Source organism: Oenanthe melanoleuca, chromosome 24 (assembly GCF_029582105.1).
Source record: "Oenanthe melanoleuca isolate GR-GAL-2019-014 chromosome 24, OMel1.0, whole genome shotgun sequence".
Lineage (NCBI taxonomy): Eukaryota > Metazoa > Chordata > Aves > Passeriformes > Muscicapidae > Oenanthe > Oenanthe melanoleuca.
This window is the reverse complement of record NC_079357.1, coordinates 5,624,644-5,642,493: the sequence shown is the minus strand read 5'-3', so window position 1 is coordinate 5,642,493 and position 17,850 is coordinate 5,624,644. Positions and strand designations below refer to the sequence as shown.

The 17,850-nt window shown below is 49.3% G+C and overlaps 1 protein-coding gene across 4 annotated transcripts in view; it reads right to left on the bottom strand.

Annotated features, from left to right (window-relative positions):
- Positions 1-17,412, bottom strand: part of CDON (cell adhesion associated, oncogene regulated) — a 56,332-nt gene extending 38,920 nt beyond the window's left edge. The window contains exons 1-3 of one of the 4 annotated variants that reach the window (XM_056509727.1): positions 17,256-17,412; positions 16,219-16,335; positions 15,471-15,620 (exon numbers count right to left, since the gene is read on the bottom strand). The gene's annotated coding sequence lies outside the window, so the exon portion shown is untranslated. Of the gene's footprint in view, positions 1-608; positions 691-7,890; positions 7,983-15,470; positions 15,621-16,218; positions 16,336-17,255 lie in introns of those variants that run through there. The other 3 variants (XM_056509726.1, XM_056509729.1, XM_056509728.1) reach the window with 3 other exon arrangements.
- Positions 17,413-17,850: the final 438 nt, after the last annotated feature.

Sequence of the window (17,850 nt, the reverse complement as noted above, 5' to 3'; positions counted from 1 at the left end):
CTCACTGCCACTTCTACCCACAAACTGCACTGACAGCTCGAGAGGGCAGCAAGTTCTGCTGAGTTCTGCTCCCGTTTCTGGGCAGTTTGATCTGATCTGGCAAATTTCTTTCAGCTGTTGGGAAGACCCAGGATCCTGTGGCCCAGGCTGGTTCCCAAGGCGAGCTGGGGCTGTTTTGGGAAGCCACAGATGGCAGAAGAGCCCAGCTGTGCTAAGGGGTTGGTTTATTTGAATTCTCCCTCGGTTCAAGGGCAGGAGCGCCGCTGCACCAGCACACACAGAGGACAAAGTAAACACCCAGAGAACTTGTTAACATCAAACACTTCGCTGAAGAGGGCTGGGGGCAATGTTGCTTTTTGCCAAATCTTCCCTCCACTATTTATTTATCAAAAGCAATGAAACGTATATTCTGGGTCAACTTTAACCCCAGCACATGGAGCTACTGGGTTATTTTGCAGCTGTCTTTTTAAACAAGGCCAGCTCATTATCTTTAACTAAACTTTATCTTTGGAGATCTACTTTATCCAGGCTCTGATTTCCCTCTGTTTATCTTTCTCCTTACATGTTCCTCGCTGCCAGTGTCAACAGCTACTCCTCTTTTGACCTACCAGTTTGGCTTTTGCAGGCTTGTGGAGTGGTAAGATCAACTGCAAAGCAGTGAGTACACACAGCGAGCCACAAAGACCAAAGTTCTCTGACTGGGGGGAAAAAAAGGAAAAATATTGGCTTTAACTGGAGTAGGATTGTTCAGCATCAACACTCTGGCTTCTGAATGAAGCTTCTCAACATCTGCTTCTGAAGGGATGGCAGAAAGATCTTGCTTACTGGGGAAGATAAGACCCAGCAACACAACATAAACCAAAAATGCTTATTTCTTTTTCTTATGCAGATGGTGACACTCCAGAAGCCCCTTGTTAACTACAGAGAAGAGGGCAAGACCACAGCTCATAGTTTTTTGGCCTTTAGAAATCCCGTGGAGAAACTCTGCCTCTTTATATTTAAAAAGCCCTAGGAACGGAAAAACATGACTCTTCCCCTTTGCCATCTTTTCAATAACCCTGGGGGGTTATTTTGACAGCAAATTTGGGTCATTTTGACAGCAAGTACCAGTCACTGGGGTCCTTTTGGATCTGAAAGAGGAGCAGCTTGGTTAGATGTGACTGCATTTTAGTGCCCTAGACCCCAAGATGAGCTTTGCTCAGAACAACTCTGCCCACTGTTCATTGTTCCTAGACTGAGAGGAGGTATCTCCATCACTTGTGCATCAAATAGTCAAAATTATTTTGGAGTAAGCGGTGTCACTGTCTGAGCATTTTAAACAAAAAAATGAGTTATTCATATAAATAATGTCCAAGGTTGAATAGAGAAAGACATGGTTTTCATGGATCAGGAAAATGTACATTTATTTCACTTTCACTGGCCATTTCTCCAACCCAGCAGAAAGGCACAACATGGCAAAGGCCACACTTCTCCTACTTCCACCCAGAGCCCTTCACCTAAAGTCATCCTCCAGTTATCTTCATGCAGCACTTGACCTCCTTGTCAGCTCTAAAAGTAGGTTATTGCTCATGGATCAAGGGAAACAGGGAAGATAACAGACTTGTGCAGGGGGAGGGGTCATCCCATGGAAGCATGCTGCACACACAGGGGCACCCAGAGACGTGTGCCTGGTACTCCTGCACATAATTAGTAAGACAAAGTATTTCTGCACATGACACAATTCTAGCTGTGTGCCTCATTTGTCACAGACCCTTTATGAAAGAAACCCCTGAGCACAGAGCTGTGGGGACAGGTGTCCAGCAGCTCCCAGTTTCAGCCCTGCAACCTCCGGAATGCTGTGCACAGGCAAGAAAATAAACCATCACCTCTAACTCCAGGGAGAGGGGAAGGGACAGCTCAGCAGTGGTTTCCCAGCTCAGGAGCAGGGCTGTCCCCAGTGCCAGAATGGCACCTCAGCCTGGCACACAGGATGCTGCAGGGCAGCTGGCACAGTGCTGGCACAGCCTGGAGCCCTCACCAGGATGGACATGGGTCATCCAGACCAGGAGCAGCCCATGGGCTCACTGAAGAACCCTACTGAGCCAAGATGGAGAGCTACAAGCACCAGAGCAGTCAGGATTTCTGAGCCCTGGCAGTGACCCTCTTGTCTCTTCACATAGCTTCATGTTCATTGCTGTTTCTCCAGAAACCAGTGGGTTTCAATCTACAGCTCCACAGGTCTGGTCCTGGCACTGTAACTTCACTCTCACCTCCAAATTAACTCACTCCTACCCATGTTCACCCCCAAATAAGGTTTCACACTCTAAAAGATGACAAAATGCTGTTTTCCATGCATTCCCATGGTGCTGAGCTCCAGTGTCCTTCTAAACACAGCTGAGATCCTGCCCCACTTATTTACTGGACCGTGAACTTCTCCTCTCCACCCTTGCAGCTGAGGGCAGAGTGACTATGAAAAGAGCATTATCTCATCCCCATTTCGGTTTAGTTCCCTGAATCATCTTCCTGCCATCTCAGACCAGCTGGCAGGACAACACCAGGACCTCCCTTCCCAGCAGCCAGCACCCCATGTCGATCTGGAGCACTCCTGCCCCATCACTCCCTGCTCCAACACTCTCCCAACCTTCAGTGAGCTGTTCCACGAGGAACAGCTAAATGAGGAAGGGCTTCTGCACTAGCCAAATGCTCCAGGTCCTATAAATGTTGGGTAGAGCAGAAGGAGGAGGAGGAGGAAGGAAACAGCACGCTCGGGAACAGAGGGAGTTATTCAGGTTGCCCACTCCACCTCCAGGAGCTGACAGCCTTTGCTAAGAAGCCCAAGGAAAAAGTGACTGAGCCTCAGGGGCAGCACTGCCCAGCAGCAGCACTATGACAGCCCTCTGGAGTGTACCAGCTCTGGATACACAGATTTACCATTTTTCCTAAACAGCAGCGACTCAAAATTTATTCATCCCACCTCACTTTATAATGCTGTATATGATTTAACACCCAAAGCTCAGCAATTTGGCTTTTTTTTCCCTAGGTAATTTATTAGAATTATTAAGAAAAATTTCATTTTTACTTGCTATCAATACAACAAACCCCACGAATTTTGAAACCGCCTATATTTAGAGCAAAATGAAGCCCCTTGAATTAACTAAAATACTCTGGCTTCAGCCTGAGCAAGCTGAGTTAGATCATTAAATCTCACACCAAGACACCTTAAAAAAAAAAAAAAAAAAAAGAAAAAAAAAGGAGGTATTGAAGCCTGTGGCATTCCAAGAGAAAGCAATCAGACATTCCTGCCGCTCGGCTCCTCAGTGATCTCCAGAGCCTTTGATCACTGACTGTCTTCATGCTGTCCTCCTGGGGTCTGGCAAAATGAGTGTAACAGCTGGCACATAGACTTCATTAGCTTTCCTGGGCTGGGAGGAGCGGGCTCCGTGCTGCCGGGAGGCACCGGGCGGACCCGGCCGGTTCGCTCCCGGCGTTCGGGCCGGGACAGCGGCGGTGCCGCGCAGGTGAGCGCGGAGCTGTCCCCAAAGCAGCGCTGCCCGCGGGATGCGCCCGGCGCGCTCCGTGCCAGCCCGCAGCGCCAAAAGGCAACGCAGCCGGCCCAAGCCTCGTTTTTATGAATGCCTAATGACCACTCAATCATTAACATCAACCTTTAAAAAGCAAATGCAGCACCTACAGTGTTCATTACCCTCCCCCTCCCCCCCTTTCAGGGTCTCAATCGAGTCAGTCAAGCGTGCAAACCGATCCTGTCGCCAGCAAAAGCATTTCCTTTCACTGTGGTCAGCCAAAAGCAGGGGAAAAAAATGGAAGTGACTTGGAGTTATGGCACCAAAAAGGCCAGACAAGCAAGGAAATAATCAACTCCACATGAGCCACTTCGAGCCCATCACAATGAAAAGGGCCTACGACTAACCCCAGGAAAGGTCAGCGGGACTATGGGGGTCAGAAGCTGAAAAAGGCAATAGCGAGCAGCTGCCAGCTGCAATAAGAATCAATGTGTTCCTAATTACACTCCGAAGAGAGGGCTCGAGCGCCGGGAAACGCCGGGCTGTAATCACAGCTTGGGCAAAAAACATTCAAGTGCTCCCGTTTTACTCTTCTCCACCTCGAGCGCTGGAGCTGCAGCTTGTGTGCTACTAAATCACAGGAAGCAGAGTGCTGGAGATAAGGAGCCAGGCAGTTACAGAAGGGTTGGGGATTTTGCAAAAAAAAAAAAAAAACAAAAAAAAAAACCCGTAATTAAGCATTTGTGTTGGAATTATGGCATCGCCAAAGAGAGGATTTCATGAGTGTATGCAATAAAATAATATTCTTCAAAGGGATTTTGAATGTGCTTTTAGGAAACACACGGAGCTCTGCTGAACAGTCCCATACACCCGGGATTTTCTCAACCCCAAAAATAAACGTGAAAGAGAAAACCCCAAAAAAGCAGTTTGCTGATAGTAACCCCATAAACCAAGTGTGAGAGACACAAACGGACGCCAAGGGATCCGCAGAAAGACTGAGTGGAGAGGCAGTCAAAAATTACAAGAAAAGGCATCCTTTGATGTTCTGTTCATATTTATTTATTGCATTTTAAACAAATGAAAGTGCACCCTCCAGATCCTTATCAGAAGGATAAGGATCTCCTGAATAAAAGAGAGAAATTACACTTGCTCAAATTTTGCAATCCTTAGCCTTGGATGTCAGTTATGCCTCCACATCTCTGCCCATAGCTCTGCCTGGCACCCACACCCAGCACTAAGTGATCCAAGTGCTTCCTATCCCCATTTTCACCTAAAGATTCAAGTGGTATTTTTACTTCTTTATAGGTAAGATATATTTTTATAAACAGCCTTGCATGGAGCTTTCTTCTTGCTTCGTACCATTTAAACCTCCCATGAAGCAGTGATGGACCCAAAGAACAATTCTGGAGACTAAAGTCTCTTATAAATTGTGCAGCAATTTCGCTTTTCATAGAATGGCTTGAAAGGGACCTTAAAGACCTGAAAGTTGGTATTTTTGTCAAAATACAGAGCAAGTGTTTGCTCGAGTGGCAGATGGCAGGAAAAACAAACAGTGCTGAGCAAATGAGACAGTGACTGAGTCCCAGAGAGGACAGGGGATCCCACATCCTGATGGCCTTCCTCAATAATCAAGCAGATGTATTTCCTACAAAGCTATAAAGCATCCTAAATAATATCATTAATTTACTCAAACAGCTCTAAGTAAGGTCCAGTGGCACAGGACAAAAATGAGCAAACAAAAGTAAGCAACTGAGAAAAAAATAGCAGTATTAGCCTAAACCATGGCCAAGAGGCTGCATGCCTCAAAGATGGAGAAGGAGGTATTCTTTATTGGATTTTTCTATTTTGCTTTCAGGCCTGGAAAGTCTCATAGTTGGTATCAGCTGTTGGACTTGGATCAAAGTCTAGCCTTCCATTAATCTTTTGAGTTATATGTGAGGCTGATAGAGATTTTTTTTTTTTTTAGAAGACAGTTAAGATTACTCAGATACTTAATTTGCACTCCAATATTTCAAAAACACCTTGACTTTAGAACCTTGGTCTTGGCGTACATATGGTCTTGATAGAAGAGCGCATGCTTTGGCATGGACTGGAGGAATGGATTTGGGAGCTGAGGGAAGGAAATTTAACAGTTTGTGTACTGTGCCTCTGCACACACAGATGAAAACACTCCCGAGTCACGACTCTGCTCCTGAGACACATCTGTGCTCTGAGGGGGGAGAGCTGGGGCTCCCATCCTGCCATTCCAACACCGGTCACAGCAAGACAGGCATCAAGAGAAAAATAAATAAATCATCCCAGAAGCCACACTTTCCTCTCCACAAACAGGCATAACAATTAGTTTAATTTGATTATTAACATCAGGGAAAAAAAAAAAAAAAAAAAAAGAAGGGCTGAGACAGTCCCCCTGCTACCACACTAATGAAGTAGGAATGGCTCCTGCCTCCTCTGGCCTCAGGGGAAGCAGAGAACAGAGCATTAGCCTGATACACAGTTCTGCTGGGCTGCAATTATGCTTAAATGCCTAAATCAGGGCTTTCAGCCCCCAAGGGAGCTAGAGGTATCATTAGTTTAACAGTTCCATCACAGTAGGCCAAATACATACAAAATTCTCACCCTCTGCTCTTCGAGGCCCCCTCAGACCTCCCCTGTCTTGATCTCTCCTGCCTCATGTTTCCATTTTCTTCCCCACATTTAGCTCAACACCTGTGCCACACCACTGAAGGGACACCTGTGACAGCTCTGCTGCCTTCAGCCATGTCTTCAAGGGCCCTTGGGCCAGCACTCCCTCCCCTCCTTCCTCAGGGCTGGCTTCAGCCTCGGAGAGAGGCGCCTGCTTTACTTCTTCAGCTCTGGTTTTCAGCAAGAATGAGATTTCGCAACCAGTTTTTCAGCCAATTTAAAGATGGGCTGCTGCCGAGGAGGGCAGCAACACCTTCCTTCAGGACCTGGCTTGCATTCTCCTATCTGCAAAGGGATCCTGCGGCCAGCAAGTGAGTCAGATCTGCTGGCAGATCCAGCTGAAAACTCAGCCAGACAAAAAATGAGGTTTAGTTTTCACCTGGATGAGGGAGAAGTTTCAGCTCCCCATGCAGTCCTGGAGCACCAGCCCAAAGGAGGGGCTGGGAATGGACATCCAAGAACAGGAACTTAGCACTTGAACAGCATGAGCCCTCAGCTCAACTCAAGAAGCACCACCCCAGTATGTTGAATAAACCCTGGACTGCAAGAATGTGTGCAAAAATGAAGAAAAATATACAAAGCCAAGCTGCAAGTGAGCCATGCCCCTTTTCTCATGGGAGCTACGGAATTCACCATCCTAATTGTCCAAGCTACAGGTGCACACACCACAGCAAGGAGTAACTGCCTCAGGGGTGTTTTCTCCCTCCAAAAAGTTTGCATTTTGCATGTCAAGGATCATGACCCATGATTATAATTTTTCTATGGTTTCTAAAACCAGAATCCAGCATGAATAAAAAATAAAGAGGACTAGAACCACAGTCTTGTTCTGGGCACCAGAAAAAGCTGTCAGACTCTCAGACAAAGGTGCTTGTGTCCACACAGGCTGCCTAAAAGTCCATTTCCAGTGGCACTCTCACACCTGGGCAGTTCAGCCGTGAGAGAACATTGATGGAAAGAACTGGAACCATGGCTGAGCTCTGTTAGAGGACAGCAAGCATTCCCCAGGCAATTCCAGATGAACATTGACACCTCGTCCTTTAGTAGCCTCCAGCAAGCAACAGCTCTAAAAAACGCAGACAAATGGGTTCTTTTAGCTGTGCTAGCCCGAGTCCAACTCGGTCTGTTGTAACTTGCAGGGATCCATGCTATCCGTGAGCCCTTAAAGGGAAGCACAGCCATTAAATCCACACCTGCAGCCAGAATTTATAGCAACCTCATCTACTGCTGTCTTACATCATAGGCAATTAGGAGCCTGTGAACTCATGGCTGCAGGATATGGGAGGTGCACTGGAGCTGGAGAGCCAAGCCTGTGTTACAGCACAGTTGTTAGTCACCTTAGAATTCACCGTGCCTGCAGACGGCTGGAACTGTGCACACATTGGAGCAACAGACCCATTTGGACTCTGCTTTCTAAACAAAAGTGCTGCCCTGCACTCCAAGTCACTGCTTCCCCTCTTGTTACAGCTGTCCACACGCTGTCACAGGCAATGCCAACACTCCCTGCTGCTGGACCCGGGCTCCAGGCAGAACAATGCTTATTAAAAAGCAAAGCAGCTAACCAGGGACAGCTGAGGGAGAGAGCAGGAAAGACCCTGGCCTTTCCTCCCCCGATTAAAACAAGCCTTCACACAATCCATCCTCCAGCCTTACAGTAATTCAGTTTTACTGCTCTCCTCCCCTCCCTTCCCCCATGCTCAAAAGACCAAACCTGGTTTCAAAATTGAAGTCCGAGCTCTCCGGCAAGCACACACTTCTGCACTTCTTCACCTCCAGGGAAAGAATCCTGACACAACTGACAATATTGCTGAGCAAAAGGAGCCCCTTTGCCTCAGGCCCACATAAAAGCAGCAGCTAGGCAGAAAAATAAATGACAAAATTGTGTTGGTCAGGCTAGGTTTGCTACAACAAACCAACCTGGCTCCTAGGCAAGGAGAGGGGCAGTGGAACATAGGGGAAAGAGAGGGAGGCTTTGGGTTGGCTTTGCTCAGTAGTGTTGCACAACCCAGCACCGGTGCAGCTTCCCGCCTCCTTCCTCATGCCAGCAGAGCCGAAGGAGAGCGCTGATCCAAGGCAGGGAGGCAGCAGTCATCACAAAGCTCTGGCCTGAGGGTTTGGCTCCTCCAGCCCTCCTGCTTCACTCACTGCAGCCAAGCTCGAGCCGCTGCTGGCTCAGCCCTGCCAGCAGCAGGGACCCCTGCCCAGGGCTGGGGGCACTCGGGGCAGCACCCTCAAGGTGGCAGGTCATGAGTCAGAGCCCAAACCTCCTCTTGCAAACCAGGGCCATGGCAGCTGTTCCCAGAAGAACCAGTTCAAACATGAGCAACTGATAGGAAAGGAGTTAAGTTTCATCACAGGGACCAGGGAGAAATTTCCGCCAGGTTCACCTGACTGTGCCCTGTTCTCACTCGCTCAGACACATCCCGCTTTGCCGAACAGGATTTCTGTTCGGATGTCCAACAGCAGGCTGGCAATTCCTGAAGACACCTTCTCAAAGGAAGAAGGATGCCACAGCCAGAGCTCCATCACATAGGAAGAAAGTTCCAGACTCTCCATAGCACATCAACTCCCCCACGAGACTTTAATGCCGAGCTCAGCAACATGGGGGCCCTGCAAAGATAACCGGCTGCCGGGATTGATTCCATCCCACGTTAGCATCCATCAGATAGCAAGAAAAACAAGATTAAGCAGCACCACGGCATTAGTCTTCATTTAAACTTGGCAAAGCAAGCAAATGTTTCTTTTTTGTTGGCTTCTCTCTGTGTGTTTTATAAAGCAGTCCCAGGCTCAGCCAGGGAAAGGTGCCTGGACTGTTTAATGTTGGGGGATTAGAAGGGACAACACTTGTACACTCGCCAGAGCCCAGATAAGCAGTGAGTGCTTGGGTTAAGCAGGCGAGCATCTGCCTCCTGCAATATATACATTATCCCAGTGAAAATAAACAGCTTCACACCTTTGGCTCAGAGAAGGACTTGAGCTTCTTCTGCATCCTCAACCTGCAGCCTCTCCACTTGAGGACGAAGGGTCAGAAGGGTGAAGGTTACTCACAGTTCCCTTATTCCAAGTCTAAGGTTGGAAGCTTTCTGTCTCCTCTCACACTGGGTAGAGTCTTTGCTGCTGCACATCAGATCTGGTGTTGCTTCCTTGTGTTCCCTGTGCCCAGAGCTGTTTCAGACCAACTCTGAACAAGTACACTTTCTACACGCGCTGGTTACTTCAAGGCACGACAAACGCACTAATTAGGAAAAATGCTAACTTGGAAACTGGACCCTTTTTTAAGTGCTCAGCCACAAAGTCCATAATCTAGAAAACCACACCTCAATTTAATGCTGCCACCCCAATCACTGGAAATCACAGGGGTGAAGACTCCAGCCATACCACTGCAGTACCCACCACCTGCAGGCTGCTCCAAACTCCTCTCTGGTCCATCTCGATGCACAATTTGGAAGTGCAATCTGCACCCCAAAACCATGCCTCAGTCTGAATAGCTGAATTTAAAATTATATCATTAAGTTTGAAATTTCAACGTACTTAGAGAGTTTTGATAATAGCATTTTTGATTACATCCGTTGCCAGCTTCCTTCTACACCCTGACAGAGATTTAAAGTATACATTCCTATTTCATTCTGCAACAGAGATTAGTGGCAGGAACAGAAAACATCTTCTGTTCCAAAAAACCCTCGGGGTTTTCCTCCTTCTCTTGCATTTTATTAGAGGAGTCTCAAATCTCCATCAAGCTGTGATACACTGTCACTGCAAAGCATTTCAGGCAACAAGTAACTGAATGCTACATTGAAACACACCTTCAGAAAAAGCTGCTGAGAAACAAAAGATTTCCAAAGCTATCCCCAAGGTGAAAGTGCTCCCCAGCAGTAACAGCCCTCAGCAAGCTTTATGAAAATTTGAGCCTACGCTCGAGCGTATGGCACGCAGAGCCCTAATTCAAGAACTGTAGTGAACTCTTTTTGTGGGGAAGGGGGGGAACAAAGGAAAACCACATGCTATTGTTTATTTTGACTCTGCAATACATCTAATCTACATGGAGTTGGAACATTACACAGCAAAACTCCTCAGCTCCCAGAAATTATGTACAGCCAACAGCAGCAAAGCCTATTCTCCAAAGGGAAAATGCCATTTTATGTTATCTTCATCCCACAGAGCACAGAAACTCTCCAAAACGCAGCTGAAAGCTGCTACCAACGCTTCCAATCCCACATCCCAAGAGCATGGGATCAAGGCAAGGCTACTGGCACTCATGACACAAGAAAAAGCCAAAGCTGGGGACTTCCACCAGCTTGACCTTGAGCTAACAGATTTCTCAGTAAGCCTGTGACTGCCTGGGGGGGTCCCTGAGCAGGAGGAGCCCCAGGCATCTCACACCCTCTTTGAGCCTATCAACGGGAGCAGACTTCGATGCATTCCAAGATGTCAAAGCAACAAGACCCAGCATATGAGCTGCCAAAGAATTATTCCAGTGTATCCACAGGGATGATAACAGATCTCACTACAGGGATTCCACTGCTGTAGCTGCACAACTCCCTTCCAGCCTAGTGCCATACAGTCCTTGTTAGCACACCTCCAGTAGCACTGAAGGGCTTTGGTGTCCGGCTCCAGGACACGCCCAAGCAGCTCCAGAAGCTGTGGCTCTGCTGATGAGTTACAGATCTGCCCTAGCACAACTGAAGAATCATCTTCCTAAACATCATATCCCTTGTGCCCAGCAAGTTCACTCCCCCAACCCCAATATTCCAGCTCCTTTACACAACTTCTCCTGGACACAGAGCCCCTGCCTCATTTTGGGGTACACATTTTGGTGCAGGCTCACCCCAGGCAGGTGCCAGCCCCAACACTCTCACCTACAGCCAGGAGAACGTGCAGACAGGTGATGTCATGGCCAGAGCAGACAGGTGACATCACAGCCCCAGCAGCCCACAGGCACCTTCTCTCCATCCTGGTTTATCTTCTCCTGCACCTGGGAGCAAAGCCCTTTGGCACAGCCCCATCCTGGCCCTCTGCAGACACAGGTTGCTGTGAGGTTTCAACAGGCTGAATGAAACAGTGAAGAAAGATGCTTTTCAGAGGGGGAGGGGAGGCACACACGTACTGAACAAATCATCTGTTTGGAGCGCTGGCTCCTACTTGTTCTCAGTTATATTATTCACTCAAGGGTGGATTAATCCATCACTGCAAAGGAATCTCCTGATCTCAGAGATAAAGGCAACAAGTCATGCACTGACTGTCTGTGGATCCTCCTGGAAATGGCCAGCCTTTCTCATGGCCTTATTTGGGCCGGTCTATCAGCTCTCAACTAACAACAAGCAAGGAAAAAAAAAAAGAAAAAAGAAATTAAAAACTGAAAACATACCACCTGTCTACAGTAACTTCAAGGGGATTGATCTGGAAGCAAGCAGGGGATTTCAACTCCAAACAATCACTGCTTGTTTCAGAAGGGGCCAAATGAACTGTCCCCTTCCCTTGTTGTTCCCCAGGAGAAGAACAGTCACCTGGCTTCTTACCTTCCAAACTGGCATAGAAAAAAAAGACTAATTTCTTAAGAGACTCTTTAGGTTGAGGCCTTTTACCCAGATAAATGGTTTCTTTTACTCACTGGGGAGTGGGAAACAACCCCCTGGTGCTATCCCTCTGCAGGAGCATCTCCAGCTAGAGCAGGCTGCACTCAGACACAAGGTGCCTACACAGAATATAATATAACAGCAGCTCCAGGAGGTTGCACATCCTCAGCATGTCTGTACTTTGGTGCTTCAGCAGATGCCACAGAGCAACTACAGAGACATTCAGGATCTGTCTGTTCTTTGCCTAAGATTAAGGGGGCTGAAAAGCTCCCCACAGCTCCCCTCTGGCTGGAGCTGGCAGCCCAAAATGCCCAGGGCTCACCAGCACACAGAAGGTGAGCTGGCAGGGAATACTTCACAGGCAACATAAACCTCAAATACCCTTGCAGAGACAAAACACCCTCAAACCCCTCCAAAAAATGTAAATCTGTGGTGCTCAGCCTCTTTGCCAGGACTGTTTCAATGACAAGCTGCTCATGGCTCGAGCATTTTAGTTCTTGTCCTGGCATTTTATAGGTTCACTGCAAAGAAACTCACGGGCTGCGAGGCAGAGCCTCCATACACTGCGAGGTAGGAAGCATTAAACTTCTCTTTACATTAAACAAATAAGACTCAACCACTTGCTTCATTATCAGATTCAATGGTTGGAGTCTGCAGGAAAACTACACAGCAGAAGCCAGGGTATAAATCAAAGACGTGATCAGAGAGACAGGTGAGGCCAAAGGTGTGGTTTCAGCTCTCAGCTCAGCCACTGCCAAAGGGATGGTCTCCTTCTCCTTCCCTGGCATGCTCAGCTCCCCCGCCCCAGCTCCCTCCTGCTGCCAAGCTGATGGCAATATCCCAGCCAGGCTGGTCGCGCTCACTCAGAGCTTTAGGGAATTATTTTATCCTTTTCCCATGCTGTTTCTGTGAGCTGGACTGGGTCAACTGGGCATTTCCAGAGGCAGGAGAGGCAGGGAGCTGGCCAGAACCCCTCCTTCTCTGCAAGGAACCCACCCTTGGCTCAGCAGTAGAGTGAACGCAGAGAATCAGGAGACAGCAAAGCCAATTTAGAAGCCAGTGCTGCCAAAAGGGGCCATCCCCCCACCAGCCCCCCAGGGCCTCCCTAGTCATCCAAGTGGAAGATTTAGCAACTCTAACTGCAGGGCAAGATCCAGGAAAGTTTGGGCCTGGGGTACTTTTTTTTTTTTTGAAGGGTTAGCTGGAGTCACTCCCCTGCGGCTGCTCCAGTGCTGGATTCCCGCAGCGAGGAAGAGGCAGGAATGTACCTGCCACCTCCTGCAGCAGCGAGTCCTCAGATGGAGCTGTAACGTGAAACTGCGCCCAAGGAGCTGGGGAGGGGGAAAAAAGGGGGGAAAAAGGAAAAAAAAAAAAATAGTCCCACCTGGCTAGAAGAGCTCCAAGACATCTCATAGGTATGGAAAATGGGAAAACAACCCACCTTACATGATTGTTTTCCCTCCTGTTGAAAGACAGCAGATATTTCTCACACAAAAAGAATGAGTATGGGCTTAATGGAAATGGCAGGTGGTCTGGATGTACAAGGCTCAATTCCTTACTGGGCTGAACAAGCATTTCCCCTAAAGTAAATGTTGTCACTGGAGAATCTTCATCCCCACCAGAAAGGGAGAAGTGAGCTGGGGAACGTTTAGTGGAAAACTCTGAGACACTCAGCCCTGGAAGCTGTACTGAGCCATCTACCAAGGAAATTACTGGAAGAACACCCAACTGAAAAAAAGAACATATATACATACACACTCAAAGGAAACTATCTAGTCTAGGAATTCTTGGGCCAACATAGTTGGAGACCTCCCACCAGCCAAAGTAATACAGCAAAGAGGTTTTTGCCAAAGACAAACACCATCCCAGAGCAAATGATGCAGGATAAGGGGACAAAGAATAGCAGGGTTTGCTCAGGGCGGCCTCCAGGAGAGCAGAAAGCAAGTAGGAAAGGGAAAACACCAGGAGAACTGACCAAGTGTCAGCCCAAACAACAAAATAGGTCAAAATAGTGGACAGAGAACACAGTTTGGTGCCCATGTACCAGCTTTAAGAGTCATGATTGTAAGGCAAGCTGCAAATTCCCATTTAAGGAGGAAATTTGGCCAGTTCCACTTGAAACAAGGTTTTTAGCTCAGTCTCACCCCAGCTGCAGATAGCAACTGGCTCTGAAGCTCCCCAGCCCACTGAAACACTGACAACCAGAGAGCTAACAGCTAACCACTGCAGTGAGGAGGAAGGGGCAGGACTCAGCTCAAAGGAACCACTCACTAGTCAGCAGCTCATAAGCAAGGCAGGAGACAAAAACCTGACTCTACATACAAAGAGCAAGTTTACAGTATCAATTAATTTATACAAATGAGATGCTGCCTAACAAAAGACATTCAGCAGGTTCCCGAATTGCAGATTAAAGTGATTCCGTAGAAAACATTTCCTGAGATACCCAATCCCAGCAGGTTTGTGGGTGAAGACCTGCTCAGTCTCAGGGCTTCTGGTACTAAACCAAAGGTTTCAAAACCTTTTGGAAGCTCAACAGGTTCACCACATTTCCATGTCATTTTGTGTAGACTGCGTGCCAGGACCTCAGCACTGCAATGAAACCCCTCAAGAGTCACATCTGCGGACACGGGAACAAGGAAGATGCAGAGCAAGAGTTTTGCCACCACATGCTAAAAGGCCTGGCAGAAAGAGAGGAGGCAAAGAAGCTCTTGGAGAAGGTGTGGAGAATGGGTGTGGTGGGAAATCCAGATGAAGTTCAACGCCTTTTTACACAGAGAACTAGAAACAGCTCTCATGACCTGCAGGAAACCTTTTCAATATAGCTCATTCTATGTGTACATACAAACACTCAGAGATCAGCCCCTGACCCACAGCTCCTCACACCCAGCCCTGCAAACAACCTGAAATCACAGCAGCTGGTCCTGTACACACCCAGTCACACCAACACCACCAACAGCCGCATCTGTACCATCACATCAGAGAACAGCTTTATTCCCAAAATCATTTAACCATCACATGCTTCCCAGTTAGCTTTTTGGAACTGAGACTTTGCTGGTCTTGCAGTTCATGGTAGTGCCTCATCTTGAGCACCCACCAATTAATGCCCTGGTCATGGTACACCCGAGGCCTCGTTAGGCAGAGCAGGTCTGCTGTGGGACAGGCAGAGGGGGATTTATGAGATGCTGAAGCCTGACGTGGCTGTGCACTCACAATCCACTGCTTTGCTTCCCCATTTCCACATCTGCAGAAGCAGTCTTTAAACAAGCCAGGGTATTTTTAAGCTCTGACAGTTAAAATCCTCAAGTGACATCACCTGAAGTCAGAGCACAGCTGCCTTATTCCTCTGGCACACCAGCAAGCCAAAGTAAGCAGGAGCCTCATTTATGGGCTTACAGCACACCTTGAGATAATGAAAGCACTGGTGGGACTTGCCCTGCACAGTCAGGCCTCTCCTTGCAAGGCTTTTTTTTTTCCCCCTCCTCAGTTTTGGGGAAAAACTGAAAAATTTTAGCACCAGAGCAGCAGCAGTGATCCACAGGGGGGGGGCACCCCAAACCCCACTGCCACTGTCCCAGGGGTTTGGTGGTAAAGAACGCAGAGCTGGTCTCCCACCAGAGAAAAAGGATGAAAAATCACCAAGACTGCACGAAGGATGACAAAAACCAACCCCTCAAGCTACTTCCCGCGGTGTACCCGAGCTTGCCCGCCCACACTTCACCTTGCACACACGGGCACGGCAGTTTACGAGTGCTCGGAGCAGCTTAAGGGTGTAAATCACATTAATCCAGGCGACAAAGCCACCGCGCTCATCCTCGGGTGAGTTACTAATCCCTCCACACCGCAGCAGTTCCCGTCTCACTTCCTACCCCTTGAGGAGAGAAAAAAACCCTCTTAATATGGTAGGTAACTCAGTGGATCCCACCTTCTATATGAGCCCAGCTTCCAACAGCTTTGAGCAACAATCATGGGTCTCCCCACAAGAGAAACTCATGATTCTCTCCAGAAAATGAGGATTTTCTGGGATACAGACCAAGCCAGTCAGAAGTGTCTCTCTTCTTATGGAAAAGAGACTACAGGTCAAAAATATTTATTTTTTTTTAATCACTCCATTACCAAGTCCTCCCCACAAGACAGGCTTTGAAAAAGCGGTGTTTGGTTTCAATGTGTTTGACTCATGCTCTCAACACCTATTTTAATTTGGTGGAACAAAAGCACGCTGGTTGTAATTAAGGCAAATAATATCAAGTTCAACAAAAACGCGTTAAGAAATTGTGCCGGGAAACATTCACTATGAATTTTTGGAATATGGAAGGGGCTGGTCGTCACCCGCAGCAACCACTACCACGAAAGCACTTTTTCTCCTTAAAGCAGCTACATACATGCCATAAATCGCAACTGTCAAAACACCCGGGTCCTGGGAGATGAGGAGAGAAGCAAACAGACTCCACACAGCACCCCAGGATTACCTGCTTTGTTCAAGGAACACGCCGGGCCACGAAGGATAAAACCCCGAGAGTCAAAGTTTCCGCGCTGCCGGTAACCTCGGTGACCGCGGCCGCTGTTTGGGTTGGTAAATTGTATTTCTGGTGCATGTGTGAAAGATACAACTCACTGAGTAAACAGCCCTTCAGAGCTGACAGCTTTACAGCCGCAGGCTCGGCGCGACTACTCCATCCCAGAGGCAGCGAAAAAGCAGTAAAATAATAATTAAAAAGAAAAAGCTACATAAAGCCATCACATTTACCCTTTCACCAACCCTTTACACAGTTATGAGGCGGGAGCAAAATAAACATTGCCTGTTTTCTGCCCGACGGTGTGTCACGGCTGAAAAACACATCCCTTTTGGTTTAAAAAACATCGGTGTTGGAAGCATGGGATAGACGACTGGAAAGTTCCTCCATGAGAAGTCAGGAACTATATAATTTATATTTGTTTTTGGCAAAGAGACAGACAAAGCAAGGGAAAGTAATTTAAAATTCAAGAATCGTGTGGCTTTAAGAAGGTAGGCAGCTTAATGCAATAAAAATAATAATAACAGAGATAAGATGTCAGGATGCTTTACAGCCAGAGACCTCAGGCATCACACACCACCTCCTGCCTTAGGGACTGACTTTCCACCGCTCTAATTGCAGAGAAAAGTGACCTTACAGGTTAAAAACATCGAGATTAACCATTTTAAGGCGGTTAAGAGGCTGGACGCGACCCCAAACCCATCCCCTACGGCACCTCCTTCAAGCAGAGCAGCGTTTAAATGACAAATAGAGCGGAGTGGAGGCGCGTTCCCTGCGAAATGAGACCATAAATCAGAGGCGGGCAGGGCTCGGAGGGCTCGTCCCGCTGCCGGGAGCGCCGTGCACCGGCTCAGCCCGGCGGGGTGACAGCGGCGGCCACCTGCGCGCGCCCCGCGCTCGCCCCTCACGGAGGGGCCGCGCTCGCGCCCCCCCGGCGCGCGCCCGCCCGCGCCCCCCTCAGCGCCGAACGGCGGGAAGCGCGCGCGCGTTACCTCTGCGCCGCGCCCCCTCCCTGGTCCCGGTCCTGGTGCCGGTGCCGCTCGGCGGCGGCTCGCCAGGACATTCCAGGCTGGGGCGGGCGTCCCGGCGGGCGGGAGCCTCCATCCAGCGCCGCCCGGCCGCTCGGCGCCGCTTATCTCCCCCCCAGCGCTGCGCTCCCCGCCCCGCTCCCACCGGCGCCCCGTGTCGGGGGAGGTGCCGCCGCCCCGCCCCGCCCCGCGGAGCGAACCAACGCCGGCCTGCGGGGGGAGCGCGGCTGCCCCGCGGGCGGACCCACCGCCCGAGGAGGGGAGGGAGCGGGCGGCGGTGAGCGCGGGCCGAACGGGCGGCGGGCGGGGCGCTGCGGGCCCTTTAAGGGAGCGGGAGGGGTGGAGGGGATGCACGTGCGCGAGGGGTCCCTGCGCTGCCGGGCACAGCGCGGCCCCGAACCGCCGGGACCGGGTCCCCGTGTGAGCCGGGACCCGCGGGACCGCGACTCCGAACCGCCGGGACCGGGCACCCGTGTGAGCCGGGACCCGCGGGACCGCGACTCCGAACCGCCGGGACCGGGCCCCCGTGTGAGCCGGGACCCGCGGGACCGCGACTCCG